The sequence below is a fragment of the Castor canadensis genome, chromosome 10 (assembly GCF_047511655.1).
Source record: "Castor canadensis chromosome 10, mCasCan1.hap1v2, whole genome shotgun sequence".
In the NCBI taxonomy this organism is placed as follows: Eukaryota; Metazoa; Chordata; class Mammalia; order Rodentia; family Castoridae; genus Castor; species Castor canadensis.
In genome coordinates, this window is record NC_133395.1 from 86,144,303 (window position 1) to 86,158,905 (window position 14,603).

A 14,603-nucleotide genomic window follows, 5' to 3' on the forward strand; every position below is an offset into this window, starting at 1 on the left:
GAGCGGTCCCCAACGTGGCCTGGGACCAACCTCGCTGGTGACCCGTGTCGCGGGCGTGCGCCCCAGGAGAGTGTGGGGAGGGGAGAGGATTCGGGGACGTAGCTGTGAGGATTCGGTGTGCGTGGGTCTGGCGGGTGGCCCGGACGGGGTCGGGGTCGTGGTCACGGTGGGTCGTTGTGGTGGTGGTGGTGGTGGTGGTGCTGGGGGTGGTGGTGGTGGTGGGGGGGGTGTTGGCGAAGTCCCCGAAGACAAAAGGAGCAGCGAGGGAGGGAGGAGCAAAAGCCTACAGCACCCGGTATTCCCAGGCGGTCTCCCATCCAAGTACTAACCAGGCCCGACCCTGCTTAGCTTCCGAGATCAGACGAGATCGGGCGCGTTCAGGGTGGTATGGCCGTAGACGCTAGCCGCCGCCTCCGGGAGCCCCAAGAGCCTGCCGAGGGCCCCGGCGTGCGTCTCCACGCTGCTCTCCTGGCACGGCTGGGAGTCCGGGTGGGGGCTGGCAGCCCGGGGCCAGCGGCCAGAGGCCCCGCGCGCCTGCTCGGGCAGCCGGTCTCGCCCAGGTGGCCGCTGGGTGGCTTTCTTCCCGAGGTGTCCTGCTGCCAGGACGAGGGTCAAGTTTTCTCGGGGGAAAATTTCTCAGTGCTCTCGGGCGCTTGTTCTTCTGGGAATGTCCACTGCTGTGGCCAAGGCGGGGGACGCACAGCTCGGGCCAGGGCAAGCAGCCGCCCTCCTCCGTCGCCTCCTGGAGCCGTATCCTTGGGTGGGTGCGTGGCTCCCAGCGGAGGTCTCGGGGACCCTTCCGGTCCTCTTCGTCCGGAAAGCGCCACTGCCCCTCCAGCCCATCAGGAAAACGGCAGCCGCGCCCTTCGCCGACCCGCTCCGCCCTCCTCCACACTCAGGGCCTGGGGCTGCGGGGCTGAATCGTGAGGCTTTCCAGCCCAGGACTTCACCTCTGGCCCCTTTCACACCCGGGATCTTGGGAAGAAGAAACAAAACCAAACACAGCCAAAGCCATCTCCTCCGACCCGGGGCCCCTCCACATCCCTTCCGATCCCGGGTTCCTGCCGGCCTCCCGGGGCGTTTCTCCCAGGCAGGCCTTCGCGGCCACTACACGGGGCTGAGCACTCGAGTCCTCGGGCGTCACGGGGCCCGCGGCCACGCCAAGCACGCACGACTCCCGGGTCTCGTCTGCTCCTGGGTGCCCTGGGCCTCTTCCCTGTGCCGCTGCTGGGTCTTGTGCCCCTGCTTGGCCTCCTTCAGACCCGGCCCCGTGCTACGCGGCCACGTGCTACAGGATCGTGCCAGCAGAACTGGCCCTGGCTGAGCCCCGTACCCACCCTCCTGCCATCCCTGGCCCTGCTAGCAAATGGCAGAGATCCTCTGGCCTCCGAGCCCAGACAAAAATCCTGATGCAGTTGGCCGAGGGGCCGCAAACCAAGGCTTCGCTTGTTCCCGCTCAGGCCCCAGCCATACCCTCTTGTCCTTCGGCTGCTCGTGTGTGGGGTGGGGGAGAGGAGGGTGCGTCCCCGTGCGTGCGTGCGTGGTCTGGGTGTCTCTGCGTGGTGTGTGTGTGTGTGTGTGTGTGTGTTAGATGCCGTGCCTGGTGTAGGTGGGGAAGAGCAAGCCCTCACGCACAGAGCCCCATCACACACTGGGGCCGGGCCGAGGGGGTCAATCTGCTCGGCCTGATTGCGTTGGGCATACATTGCAGAAGGTGGGTTTTCCAAGGCGGAGCAGAGGGTCCCGGCACCTGAGGTTGTCCACGGGGAGAATGTCTGTTCCACGGGGGCAAGCGGTCCCTTCCGTCGTGCCCAAGCCCATGTGACCCCGAAGGCCAGGTGGCCCCGGTCCTTGAGCTGACTGAGGAGTGCTTTGAGACCCGGAGGGTGGCACAGGCGACTGGGCGCCAGCGGCGGCCCTCCCTCCCTTTGAGCGGGACGGGGAGCTGCCGCTGGCATCCGGAGCTCTGGCGGCCTGCGCCCTCTGTCCCTGTGACCGCAGGCTCTGCCGTGGGAGGCGGGATCCCACGTAGAGGTCGCGCGCTGGCTGCCCTGTCTTGGGTTGAGCGACGGAGGGCGACGTGGAGCAGCACCCGACTGAGGCTCCCTGCTTCTCTGTCCCCTGGCGTCTTGCCCTGGACCCAGTGCACCACCTTGTGGCGAGCCCAGGTGTGGCGCGTCCCGCTGTGGGGCCCGCTGGGGTGCAGGACCCACTTTCTCATGGCTTCCGCACGTCCCTCCCCGCCCGCCTGGAGGGCAGTTGGGGAGCGGTCCCCAACGTGGCCTGGGACCAACCTCGCTGGTGACCCGTGTCGCGGGCGCGCGCCCCAGGAGAGTGTGGGGAGGGGAGAGGATTCGGGGACGTAGCTGTGAGGATTCGGTGTGCGTGGGTCTGGCGGGTGGCCCGGACGGGGTCGGGGTCGTGGTCACGGTGGGTCGTTGTGGTGGTGGTGGTGGTGGTGCTGGGGGTGGTGGTGGTGGGGGGGGGGTGGTGGCGAAGTCCCCGAAGACAAAAGGAGCAGCGAGGGAGGGAGGAGCAAAAGCCTACAGCACCCGGTATTCCCAGGCGGTCTCCCATCCAAGTACTAACCAGGCCCGACCCTGCTTAGCTTCCGAGATCAGACGAGATCGGGCGCGTTCAGGGTGGTATGGCCGTAGACGCTAGCCGCCGCCTCCGGGAGCCCCAAGAGCCTGCCGAGGGCCCCGGCGTGCGTCTCCACGCTGCTCTCCTGGCACGGCTGGGAGTCCGGGTGGGGGCTGGCAGCCCGGGGCCAGCGGCCAGAGGCCCCGCGCGCCTGCTCGGGCAGCCGGTCTCGCCCAGGTGGCCGCTGGGTGGCTTTCTTCCCGAGGTGTCCTGCTGCCAGGACGAGGGTCAAGTTTTCTCGGGGGAAAATTTCTCAGTGCTCTCGGGCGCTTGTTCTTCTGGGAATGTCCACTGCTGTGGCCAAGGCGGGGGACGCACAGCTCGGGCCAGGGCAAGCAGCCGCCCTCCTCCGTCGCCTCCTGGAGCCGTATCCTTGGGTGGGTGCGTGGCTCCCAGCGGAGGTCTCGGGGACCCTTCCGGTCCTCTTCGTCCGGAAAGCGCCACTGCCCCTCCAGCCCATCAGGAAAACGGCAGCCGCGCCCTTCGCCGACCCGCTCCGCCCTCCTCCACACTCAGGGCCTGGGGCTGCGGGGCTGAATCGTGAGGCTTTCCAGCCCAGGACTTCACCTCTGGCCCCTTTCACACCCGGGATCTTGGGAAGAAGAAACAAAACCAAACACAGCCAAAGCCATCTCCTCCGACCCGGGGCCCCTCCACATCCCTTCCGATCCCGGGTTCCTGCCGGCCTCCCGGGGCGTTTCTCCCAGGCAGGCCTTCGCGGCCACTACACGGGGCTGAGCACTCGAGTCCTCGGGCGTCACGGGGCCCGCGGCCACGCCAAGCACGCACGACTCCCGGGTCTCGTCTGCTCCTGGGTGCCCTGGGCCTCTTCCCTGTGCCGCTGCTGGGTCTTGTGCCCCTGCTTGGCCTCCTTCAGACCCGGCCCCGTGCTACGCGGCCACGTGCTACAGGATCGTGCCAGCAGAACTGGCCCTGGCTGAGCCCCGTACCCACCCTCCTGCCATCCCTGGCCCTGCTAGCAAATGGCAGAGATCCTCTGGCCTCCGAGCCCAGACAAAAATCCTGATGCAGTTGGCCGAGGGGCCGCAAACCAAGGCTTCGCTTGTTCCCGCTCAGGCCCCAGCCATACCCTCTTGTCCTTCGGCTGCTCGTGTGTGGGGTGGGGGAGAGGAGGGTGCGTCCCCGTGCGTGCGTGCGTGGTCTGGGTGTCTCTGCGTGGTGTGTGTGTGTGTGTGTGTGTGTGTGTGTGTGTGTGTGTGTGTTAGATGCCGTGCCTGGTGTAGGTGGGGAAGAGCAAGCCCTCACGCACAGAGCCCCATCACACACTGGGGCCGGGCCGAGGGGGTCAATCTGCTCGGCCTGATTGCGTTGGGCATACATTGCAGAAGGTGGGTTTTCCAAGGCGGAGCAGAGGGTCCCGGCACCTGAGGTTGTCCACGGGGAGAATGTCTGTTCCACGGGGGCAAGCGGTCCCTTCCGTCGTGCCCAAGCCCATGTGACCCCGAAGGCCAGGTGGCCCCGGTCCTTGAGCTGACTGAGGAGTGCTTTGAGACCCGGAGGGTGGCACAGGCGACTGGGCGCCAGCGGCGGCCCTCCCTCCCTTTGAGCGGGACGGGGAGCTGCCGCTGGCATCCGGAGCTCTGGCGGCCTGCGCCCTCTGTCCCTGTGACCGCAGGCTCTGCCGTGGGAGGCGGGATCCCACGTAGAGGTCGCGCGCTGGCTGCCCTGTCTTGGGTTGAGCGACGGAGCGCGACGTGGAGCAGCACCCGACTGAGGCTCCCTGCTTCTCTGTCCCCTGGCGTCTTGCCCTGGACCCAGTGCACCACCTTGTGGCGAGCCCAGGTGTGGCGCGTCCCGCTGTGGGGCCCGCTGGGGTGCAGGACCCACTTTCTCATGGCTTCCACACGTCCCTCCCCGCCCGCCTGGAGGGCAGTTGGGGAGCGGTCCCCAACGTGGCCTGGGACCAACCTCGCTGGTGACCCGTGTCGCGGGCGCGCGCCCCAGGAGAGTGTGGGGAGGGGAGAGGATTCGGGGACGTAGCTGTGAGGATTCGGTGTGCGTGGGTCTGGCGGGTGGCCCGGACGGGGTCGGGGTCGTGGTCACGGTGGGTCGTTGTGGTGGTGGTGGTGGTGGTGGTGCTGGGGGTGGTGGTGGTGGTGGGGGGGGTGGTGGCGAAGTCCCCGAAGACAAAAGGAGCAGCGAGGGAGGGAGGAGCAAAAGCCTACAGCACCCGGTATTCCCAGGCGGTCTCCCATCCAAGTACTAACCAGGCCCGACCCTGCTTAGCTTCCGAGATCAGACGAGATCGGGCGCGTTCAGGGTGGTATGGCCGTAGACGCTAGCCGCCGCCTCCGGGAGCCCCAAGAGCCTGCCGAGGGCCCCGGCGTGCGTCTCCACGCTGCTCTCCTGGCACGGCTGGGAGTCCGGGTGGGGGCTGGCAGCCCGGGGCCAGCGGCCAGAGGCCCCGCGCGCCTGCTCGGGCAGCCGGTCTCGCCCAGGTGGCCGCTGGGTGGCTTTCTTCCCGAGGTGTCCTGCTGCCAGGACGAGGGTCAAGTTTTCTCGGGGGAAAATTTCTCAGTGCTCTCGGGCGCTTGTTCTTCTGGGAATGTCCACTGCTGTGGCCAAGGCGGGGGACGCACAGCTCGGGCCAGGGCAAGCAGCCGCCCTCCTCCGTCGCCTCCTGGAGCCGTATCCTTGGGTGGGTGCGTGGCTCCCAGCGGAGGTCTCGGGGACCCTTCCGGTCCTCTTCGTCCGGAAAGCGCCACTGCCCCTCCAGCCCATCAGGAAAACGGCAGCCGCGCCCTTCGCCGACCCGCTCCGCCCTCCTCCACACTCAGGGCCTGGGGCTGCGGGGCTGAATCGTGAGGCTTTCCAGCCCAGGACTTCACCTCTGGCCCCTTTCACACCCGGGATCTTGGGAAGAAGAAACAAAACCAAACACAGCCAAAGCCATCTCCTCCGACCCGGGGCCCCTCCACATCCCTTCCGATCCCGGGTTCCTGCCGGCCTCCCGGGGCGTTTCTCCCAGGCAGGCCTTCGCGGCCACTACACGGGGCTGAGCACTCGAGTCCTCGGGCGTCACGGGGCCCGCGGCCACGCCAAGCACGCACGACTCCCGGGTCTCGTCTGCTCCTGGGTGCCCTGGGCCTCTTCCCTGTGCCGCTGCTGGGTCTTGTGCCCCTGCTTGGCCTCCTTCAGACCCGGCCCCGTGCTACGCGGCCACGTGCTACAGGATCGTGCCAGCAGAACTGGCCCTGGCTGAGCCCCGTACCCACCCTCCTGCCATCCCTGGCCCTGCTAGCAAATGGCAGAGATCCTCTGGCCTCCGAGCCCAGACAAAAATCCTGATGCAGTTGGCCGAGGGGCCGCAAACCAAGGCTTCGCTTGTTCCCGCTCAGGCCCCAGCCATACCCTCTTGTCCTTTGGCTGCTCGTGTGTGGGGTGGGGGAGAGGAGGGTGCGTCCCCGTGCGTGCGTGCGTGGTCTGGGTGTCTCTGCGTGGTGTGTGTGTGTGTGTGTGTGTGTGTGTTAGATGCCGTGCCTGGTGTAGGTGGGGAAGAGCAAGCCCTCACGCACAGAGCCCCATCACACACTGGGGCCGGGCCGAGGGGGTCAATCTGCTCGGCCTGATTGCGTTGGGCATACATTGCAGAAGGTGGGTTTTCCAAGGCGGAGCAGAGGGTCCCGGCACCTGAGGTTGTCCACGGGGAGAATGTCTGTTCCACGGGGGCAAGCGGTCCCTTCCGTAGTGCCCAAGCCCATGTGACCCCGAAGGCCAGGTGGCCCCGGTCCTTGAGCTGACTGAGGAGTGCTTTGAGACCCGGAGGGTGGCACAGGCGACTGGGCGCCAGCGGCGGCCCTCCCTCCCTTTGAGCGGGACGGGGAGCTGCCGCTGGCATCCGGAGCTCTGGCGGCCTGCGCCCTCTGTCCCTGTGACCGCAGGCTCTGCCGTGGGAGGCGGGATCCCACGTAGAGGTCGCGCGCTGGCTGCCCTGTCTTGGGTTGAGCGACGGAGCGCGACGTGGAGCAGCACCCGACTGAGGCTCCCTGCTTCTCTGTCCCCTGGCGTCTTGCCCTGGACCCAGTGCACCACCTTGTGGCGAGCCCAGGTGTGGCGCGTCCCGCTGTGGGGCCCGCTGGGGTGCAGGACCCACTTTCTCATGGCTTCCGCACGTCCCTCCCCGCCCGCCTGGAGGGCAGTTGGGGAGCGGTCCCCAACGTGGCCTGGGACCAACCTCGCTGGTGACCCGTGTCGCGGGCGCGCGCCCCAGGAGAGTGTGGGGAGGGGAGAGGATTCGGGGACGTAGCTGTGAGGATTCGGTGTGCGTGGGTCTGGCGGGTGGCCCGGACGGGGTCGGGGTCGTGGTCACGGTGGGTCGTTGTGGTGGTGGTGGTGGTGGTGGTGCTGGGGGTGGTGGTGGTGGTGGGGGGGGTGGTGGCGAAGTCCCCGAAGACAAAAGGAGCAGCGAGGGAGGGAGGAGCAAAAGCCTACAGCACCCGGTATTCCCAGGCGGTCTCCCATCCAAGTACTAACCAGGCCCGACCCTGCTTAGCTTCCGAGATCAGACGAGATCGGGCGCGTTCAGGGTGGTATGGCCGTAGACGCTAGCCGCCGCCTCCGGGAGCCCCAAGAGCCTGCCGAGGTACCCGGCGTGCGTCTCCACGCTGCTCTCCTGGCACGGCTGGGAGTCCGGGTGGGGGCTGGCAGCCCGGGGCCAGCGCCCAGAGGCCCCGCGCGCCTGCTCGGGCAGCCGGTCTCGCCCAGGTGGCCGCTGGGTGGCTTTCTTCCCGAGGTGTCCTGCTGCCAGGACGAGGGTCAAGTTTTCTCGGGGGAAAATTTCTCAGTGCTCTCGGGCGCTTGTTCTTCTGGGAATGTCCACTGCTGTGGCCAAGGCGGGGGACGCACAGCTCGGGCCAGGGCAAGCAGCCGCCCTCCTCCGTCGCCTCCTGGAGCCGTATCCTTGGGTGGGTGCGTGGCTCCCAGCGGAGGTCTCGGGGACCCTTCCGGTCCTCTTCGTCTGGAAAGCGCCACTGCCCCTCCAGCCCATCAGGAAAACGGCAGCCGCGCCCTTCGCCGACCCGCTCCGCCCTCCTCCACACTCAGGGCCTGGGGCTGCGGGGCTGAATCGTGAGGCTTTCCAGCCCAGGACTTCACCTCTGGCCCCTTTCACACCCGGGATCTTGGGAAGAAGAAACAAAACCAAACACAGCCAAAGCCATCTCCTCCGACCCGGGGCCCCTCCACATCCCTTCCGATCCCGGGTTCCTGCCGGCCTCCCGGGGCGTTTCTCCCAGGCAGGCCTTCGCGGCCACTACACGGGGCTGAGCACTCGAGTCCTCGGGCGTCACGGGGCCCGCGGCCACGCCAAGCACGCACGACTCCCGGGTCTCGTCTGCTCCTGGGTGCCCTGGGCCTCTTCCCTGTGCCGCTGCTGGGTCTTGTGCCCCTGCTTGGCCTCCTTCAGACCCGGCCCCGTGCTACGCGGCCACGTGCTACAGGATCGTGCCAGCAGAACTGGCCCTGGCTGAGCCCCGTACCCACCCTCCTGCCATCCCTGGCCCTGCTAGCAAATGGCAGAGATCCTCTGGCCTCCGAGCCCAGACAAAAATCCTGATGCAGTTGGCCGAGGGGCCGCAAACCAAGGCTTCGCTTGTTCCCGCTCAGGCCCCAGCCATACCCTCTTGTCCTTCGGCTGCTCGTGTGTGGGGTGGGGGAGAGGAGGGTGCGTCCCCGTGCGTGCGTGCGTGGTCTGGGTGTCTCTGCGTGGTGTGTGTGTGTGTGTGTGTGTGTGTTAGATGCCGTGCCTGGTGTAGGTGGGGAAGAGCAAGCCCTCACGCACAGAGCCCCATCACACACTGGGGCCGGGCCGAGGGGGTCAATCTGCTCGGCCTGATTGCGTTGGGCATACATTGCAGAAGGTGGGTTTTCCAAGGCGGAGCAGAGGGTCCCGGCACCTGAGGTTGTCCACGGGGAGAATGTCTGTTCCACGGGGGCAAGCGGTCCCTTCCGTCGTGCCCAAGCCCATGTGACCCCGAAGGCCAGGTGGCCCCGGTCCTTGAGCTGACTGAGGAGTGCTTTGAGACCCGGAGGGTGGCACAGGCGACTGGGCGCCAGCGGCGGCCCTCCCTCCCTTTGAGCGGGACGGGGAGCTGCCGCTGGCATCCGGAGCTCTGGCGGCCTGCGCCCTCTGTCCCTGTGACCGCAGGCTCTGCCGTGGGAGGCGGGATCCCACGTAGAGGTCGCGCGCTGGCTGCCCTGTCTTGGGTTGAGCGACGGAGCGCGACGTGGAGCAGCACCCGACTGAGGCTCCCTGCTTCTCTGTCCCCTGGCGTCTTGCCCTGGACCCAGTGCACCACCTTGTGGCGAGCCCAGGTGTGGCGCGTCCCGCTGTGGGGCCCGCTGGGGTGCAGGACCCACTTTCTCATGGCTTCCGCACGTCCCTCCCCGCCCGCCTGGAGGGCAGTTGGGGAGCGGTCCCCAACGTGGCCTGGGACCAACCTCGCTGGTGACCCGTGTCGCGGGCGCGCGCCCCAGGAGAGTGTGGGGAGGGGAGAGGATTCGGGGACGTAGCTGTGAGGATTCGGTGTGCGTGGGTCTGGCGGGTGGCCCGGACGGGGTCGGGGTCGTGGTCACGGTGGGTCGTTGTGGTGGTGGTGGTGGTGGTGGTGGTGCTGGGGGTGGTGGTGGTGGTGGGGGGGGTGGTGGCGAAGTCCCCGAAGACAAAAGGAGCAGCGAGGGAGGGAGGAGCAAAAGCCTACAGCACCCGGTATTCCCAGGCGGTCTCCCATCCAAGTACTAACCAGGCCCGACCCTGCTTAGCTTCCGAGATCAGACGAGATCGGGCGCGTTCAGGGTGGTATGGCCGTAGACGCTAGCCGCCGCCTCCGGGAGCCCCAAGAGCCTGCCGAGGGCCCCGGCGTGCGTCTCCACGCTGCTCTCCTGGCACGGCTGGGAGTCCGGGTGGGGGCTGGCAGCCCGGGGCCAGCGGCCAGAGGCCCCGCGCGCCTGCTCGGGCAGCCGGTCTCGCCCAGGTGGCCGCTGGGTGGCTTTCTTCCCGAGGTGTCCTGCTGCCAGGACGAGGGTCAAGTTTTCTCGGGGGAAAATTTCTCAGTGCTCTCGGGCGCTTGTTCTTCTGGGAATGTCCACTGCTGTGGCCAAGGCGGGGGACGCACAGCTCGGGCCAGGGCAAGCAGCCGCCCTCCTCCGTCGCCTCCTGGAGCCGTATCCTTGGGTGGGTGCGTGGCTCCCAGCGGAGGTCTCGGGGACCCTTCCGGTCCTCTTCGTCCGGAAAGCGCCACTGCCCCTCCAGCCCATCAGGAAAACGGCAGCCGCGCCCTTCGCCGACCCGCTCCGCCCTCCTCCACACTCAGGGCCTGGGGCTGCGGGGCTGAATCGTGAGGCTTTCCAGCCCAGGACTTCACCTCTGGCCCCTTTCACACCCGGGATCTTGGGAAGAAGAAACAAAACCAAACACAGCCAAAGCCATCTCCTCCGACCCGGGGCCCCTCCACATCCCTTCCGATCCCGGGTTCCTGCCGGCCTCCCGGGGCGTTTCTCCCAGGCAGGCCTTCGCGGCCACTACACGGGGCTGAGCACTCGAGTCCTCGGGCGTCACGGGGCCCGCGGCCACGCCAAGCACGCACGACTCCCGGGTCTCGTCTGCTCCTGGGTGCCCTGGGCCTCTTCCCTGTGCCGCTGCTGGGTCTTGTGCCCCTGCTTGGCCTCCTTCAGACCCGGCCCCGTGCTACGCGGCCACGTGCTACAGGATCGTGCCAGCAGAACTGGCCCTGGCTGAGCCCCGTACCCACCCTCCTGCCATCCCTGGCCCTGCTAGCAAATGGCAGAGATCCTCTGGCCTCCGAGCCCAGACAAAAATCCTGATGCAGTTGGCCGAGGGGCCGCAAACCAAGGCTTCGCTTGTTCCCGCTCAGGCCCCAGCCATACCCTCTTGTCCTTCGGCTGCTCGTGTGTGGGGTGGGGGAGAGGAGGGTGCGTCCCCGTGCGTGCGTGCGTGGTCTGGGTGTCTCTGCGTGGTGTGTGTGTGTGTGTGTGTGTGTGTTAGATGCCGTGCCTGGTGTAGGTGGGGAAGAGCAAGCCCTCACGCACAGAGCCCCATCACACACTGGGGCCGGGCCGAGGGGGTCAATCTGCTCGGCCTGATTGCGTTGGGCATACATTGCAGAAGGTGGGTTTTCCAAGGCGGAGCAGAGGGTCCCGGCACCTGAGGTTGTCCACGGGGAGAATGTCTGTTCCACGGGGGCAAGCGGTCCCTTCCGTCGTGCCCAAGCCCATGTGACCCCGAAGGCCAGGTGGCCCCGGTCCTTGAGCTGACTGAGGAGTGCTTTGAGACCCGGAGGGTGGCACAGGCGCCTGGGCGCCAGCGGCGGCCCTCCCAACCTTTGAGCGGGACGGGGAGCTGCCGCTGGCATCCGGAGCTCTGGCGGCCTGCGCCCTCTGTCCCTGTGACCGCAGGCTCTGCCGTGGGAGGCGGGATCCCACGTAGAGGTCGCGCGCTGGCTGCCCTGTCTTGGGTTGAGCGACGGAGCGCGACGTGGAGCAGCACCCGACTGAGGCTCCCTGCTTCTCTGTCCCCTGGCGTCTTGCCCTGGACCCAGTGCACCACCTTGTGGCGAGCCCAGGTGTGGCGCATCCCGCTGTGGGGCCCGCTGGGGTGCAGGACCCACTTTCTCATGGCTTCCGCACGTCCCTCCCCGCCCGCCTGGAGGGCAGTTGGGGAGCGGTCCCCAACGTGGCCTGGGACCAACCTCGCTGGTGACCCGTGTCGCGGGCGCGCTCCCCAGGAGAGTGTGGGGAGGGGAGAGGATTCGGGGACGTAGCTGTGAGGATTCGGTGTGCGTGGGTCTGGCGGGTGGCCCGGACGGGGTCGGGGTCGTGGTCACGGTGGGTCGTTGTGGTGGTGGTGGTGGTGGTGGTGCTGGGGGTGGTGGTGGTGGTGGGGGGGGTGGTGGCGAAGTCCCCGAAGACAAAAGGAGCAGCGAGGGAGGGAGGAGCAAAAGCCTACAGCACCCGGTATTCCCAGGCGGTCTCCCATCCAAGTACTAACCAGGCCCGACCCTGCTTAGCTTCCGAGATCAGACGAGATCGGGCGCGTTCAGGGTGGTATGGCCGTAGACGCTAGCCGCCGCCTCCGGGAGCCCCAAGAGCCTGCCGAGGGCCCCAGCGTGCGTCTCCACGCTGCTCTCCTGGCACGGCTGGGAGTCCGGGTGGGGGCTGGCAGCCCGGGGCCAGCGGCCAGAGGCCCCGCGCGCCTGCTCGGGCAGCCGGTCTCGCCCAGGTGGCCGCTGGGTGGCTTTCTTCCCGAGGTGTCCTGCTGCCAGGACGAGGGTCAAGTTTTCTCGGGGGAAAATTTCTCAGTGCTCTCGGGCGCTTGTTCTTCTGGGAATGTCCACTGCTGTGGCCAAGGCGGGGGACGCACAGCTCGGGCCAGGGCAAGCAGCCGCCCTCCTCCGTCGCCTCCTGGAGCCGTATCCTTGGGTGGGTGCGTGGCTCCCAGCGGAGGTCTCGGGGACCCTTCCGGTCCTCTTCGTCCGGAAAGCGCCACTGCCCCTCCAGCCCATCAGGAAAACGGCAGCCGCGCCCTTCGCCGACCCGCTCCGCCCTCCTCCACACTCAGGGCCTGGGGCTGCGGGGCTGAATCGTGAGGCTTTCCAGCCCAGGACTTCACCTCTGGCCCCTTTCACACCCGGGATCTTGGGAAGAAGAAACAAAACCAAACACAGCCAAAGCCATCTCCTCCGACCCGGGGCCCCTCCACATCCCTTCCGATCCCGGGTTCCTGCCGGCCTCCCGGGGCGTTTCTCCCAGGCAGGCCTTCGCGGCCACTACACGGGGCTGAGCACTCGAGTCCTCGGGCGTCACGGGGCCCGCGGCCACGCCAAGCACGCACGACTCCCGGGTCTCGTCTGCTCCTGGGTGCCCTGGGCCTCTTCCCTGTGCCGCTGCTGGGTCTTGTGCCCCTGCTTGGCCTCCTTCAGACCCGGCCCCGTGCTACGCGGCCACGTGCTACAGGATCGTGCCAGCAGAACTGGCCCTGGCTGAGCCCCGTACCCACCCTCCTGCCATCCCTGGCCCTGCTAGCAAATGGCAGAGATCCTCTGGCCTCCGAGCCCAGACAAAAATCCTGATGCAGTTGGCCGAGGGGCCGCAAACCAAGGCTTCGCTTGTTCCCGCTCAGGCCCCAGCCATACCCTCTTGTCCTTCGGCTGCTCGTGTGTGGGGTGGGGGAGAGGAGGGTGCGTCCCCGTGCGTGCGTGCGTGGTCTGGGTGTCTCTGCGTGGTGTGTGTGTGTGTGTGTGTGTGTGTGTTAGATGCCGTGCCTGGTGTAGGTGGGGAAGAGCAAGCCCTCACGCACAGAGCCCCATCACACACTGGGGCCGGGCCGAGGGGGTCAATCTGCTCGGCCTGATTGCGTTGGGCATACATTGCAGAAGGTGGGTTTTCCAAGGCGGAGCAGAGGGTCCCGGCACCTGAGGTTGTCCACGGGGAGAATGTCTGTTCCACGGGGGCAAGCGGTCCCTTCCGTCGTGCCCAAGCCCATGTGACCCCGAAGGCCAGGTGGCCCCGGTCCTTGAGCTGACTGAGGAGTGCTTTGAGACCCGGAGGGTGGCACAGGCGACTGGGCGCCAGCGGCGGCCCTCCCTCCCTTTGAGCGGGACGGGGAGCTGCCGCTGGCATCCGGAGCTCTGGCGGCCTGCGCCCTCTGTCCCTGTGACCGCAGGCTCTGCCGTGGGAGGCGGGATCCCACGTAGAGGTCGCGCGCTGGCTGCCCTGTCTTGGGTTGAGCGACGGAGCGCGACGTGGAGCAGCACCCGACTGAGGCTCCCTGCTTCTCTGTCCCCTGGCGTCTTGCCCTGGACCCAGTGCACCACCTTGTGGCGAGCCCAGGTGTGGCGCGTCCCGCTGTGGGGCCCGCTGGGGTGCAGGACCCACTTTCTCATGGCTTCCGCACGTCCCTCCCCGCCCGCCTGGAGGGCAGTTGGGGAGCGGTCCCCAACGTGGCCTGGGACCAACCTCGCTGGTGACCCGTGTCGCGGGCGCGCGCCCCAGGAGAGTGTGGGGAGGGGAGAGGATTCGGGGACGTAGCTGTGAGGATTCGGTGTGCGTGGGTCTGGCGGGTGGCCCGGACGGGGTCGGGGTCGTGGTCACGGTGGGTCGTTGTGGTGGTGGTGGTGGTGGTGGTGCTGGGGGTGGTGGTGGTGGTGGGGGGGGTGGTGGCGAAGTCCCCGAAGACAAAAGGAGCAGCGAGGGAGGGAGGAGCAAAAGCCTACAGCACCCGGTATTCCCAGGCGGTCTCCCATCCAAGTACTAACCAGGCCCGACCCTGCTTAGCTTCCGAGATCAGACGAGATCGGGCGCGTTCAGGGTGGTATGGCCGTAGACGCTAGCCGCCGCCTCCGGGAGCCCCAAGAGCCTGCCGAGGGCCCCGGCGTGCGTCTCCACGCTGCTCTCCTGGCACGGCTGGGAGTCCGGGTGGGGGCTGGCAGCCCGGGGCCAGCGGCCAGAGGCCCCGCGCGCCTGCTCGGGCAGCCGGTCTCGCCCAGGTGGCCGCTGGGTGGCTTTCTTCCCGAGGTGTCCTGCTGCCAGGACGAGGGTCAAGTTTTCTCGGGGGAAAATTTCTCAGTGCTCTCGGGCGCTTGTTCTTCTGGGAATGTCCACTGCTGTGGCCAAGGCGGGGGACGCACAGCTCGGGCCAGGGCAAGCAGCCGCCCTCCTCCGTCGCCTCCTGGAGCCGTATCCTTGGGTGGGTGCGTGGCTCCCAGCGGAGGTCTCGGGGACCCTTCCGGTCCTCTTCGTCCGGAAAGCGCCACTGCCCCTCCAGCCCATCAGGAAAACGGCAGCCGCGCCCTTCGCCGACCCGCTCCGCCCTCCTCCACACTCAGGGCCTGGGGCTGCGGGGCTGAATCGTGAGGCTTTCCAGCCCAGGACTTCACCTCTGGCCCCTTTCACACCCGGGATCTTGGGAAGAAGAAACAAAACCA

General features: G+C 67.8%; 7 non-coding genes across 7 annotated transcripts; all 7 read right to left on the reverse strand.

The window, feature by feature from the left end:
* Nucleotides 1–280: 280 nt before the first annotated feature.
* On the reverse strand, nt 281–399 carry LOC141412294 (5S ribosomal RNA). Its single transcript, XR_012437132.1, has one exon. It is a non-coding gene; the product is annotated as a 5S ribosomal RNA (ribosomal RNA).
* Nucleotides 400–2,540: 2,141 nt separating this feature from the next.
* Nucleotides 2,541–2,659, reverse strand: LOC141412305 (5S ribosomal RNA). The gene has a single exon (XR_012437143.1). It is a non-coding gene; the product is annotated as a 5S ribosomal RNA (ribosomal RNA).
* A 2,163-nt stretch (nt 2,660–4,822) lies between these two features.
* LOC141412316 (5S ribosomal RNA) lies at nt 4,823–4,941 on the reverse strand. Its single transcript, XR_012437154.1, has one exon. It is a non-coding gene; the product is annotated as a 5S ribosomal RNA (ribosomal RNA).
* Nucleotides 4,942–7,088: 2,147 nt separating this feature from the next.
* LOC141412327 (5S ribosomal RNA) lies at nt 7,089–7,207 on the reverse strand. The gene has a single exon (XR_012437165.1). It is a non-coding gene; the product is annotated as a 5S ribosomal RNA (ribosomal RNA).
* A 2,148-nt stretch (nt 7,208–9,355) lies between these two features.
* On the reverse strand, nt 9,356–9,474 carry LOC141412339 (5S ribosomal RNA). Its single transcript, XR_012437177.1, has one exon. It is a non-coding gene; the product is annotated as a 5S ribosomal RNA (ribosomal RNA).
* A 2,145-nt stretch (nt 9,475–11,619) lies between these two features.
* LOC141412350 (5S ribosomal RNA) lies at nt 11,620–11,738 on the reverse strand. The gene has a single exon (XR_012437189.1). It is a non-coding gene; the product is annotated as a 5S ribosomal RNA (ribosomal RNA).
* Nucleotides 11,739–13,885: 2,147 nt separating this feature from the next.
* Nucleotides 13,886–14,004, reverse strand: LOC141412361 (5S ribosomal RNA). Its single transcript, XR_012437200.1, has one exon. It is a non-coding gene; the product is annotated as a 5S ribosomal RNA (ribosomal RNA).
* Nucleotides 14,005–14,603: the final 599 nt, after the last annotated feature.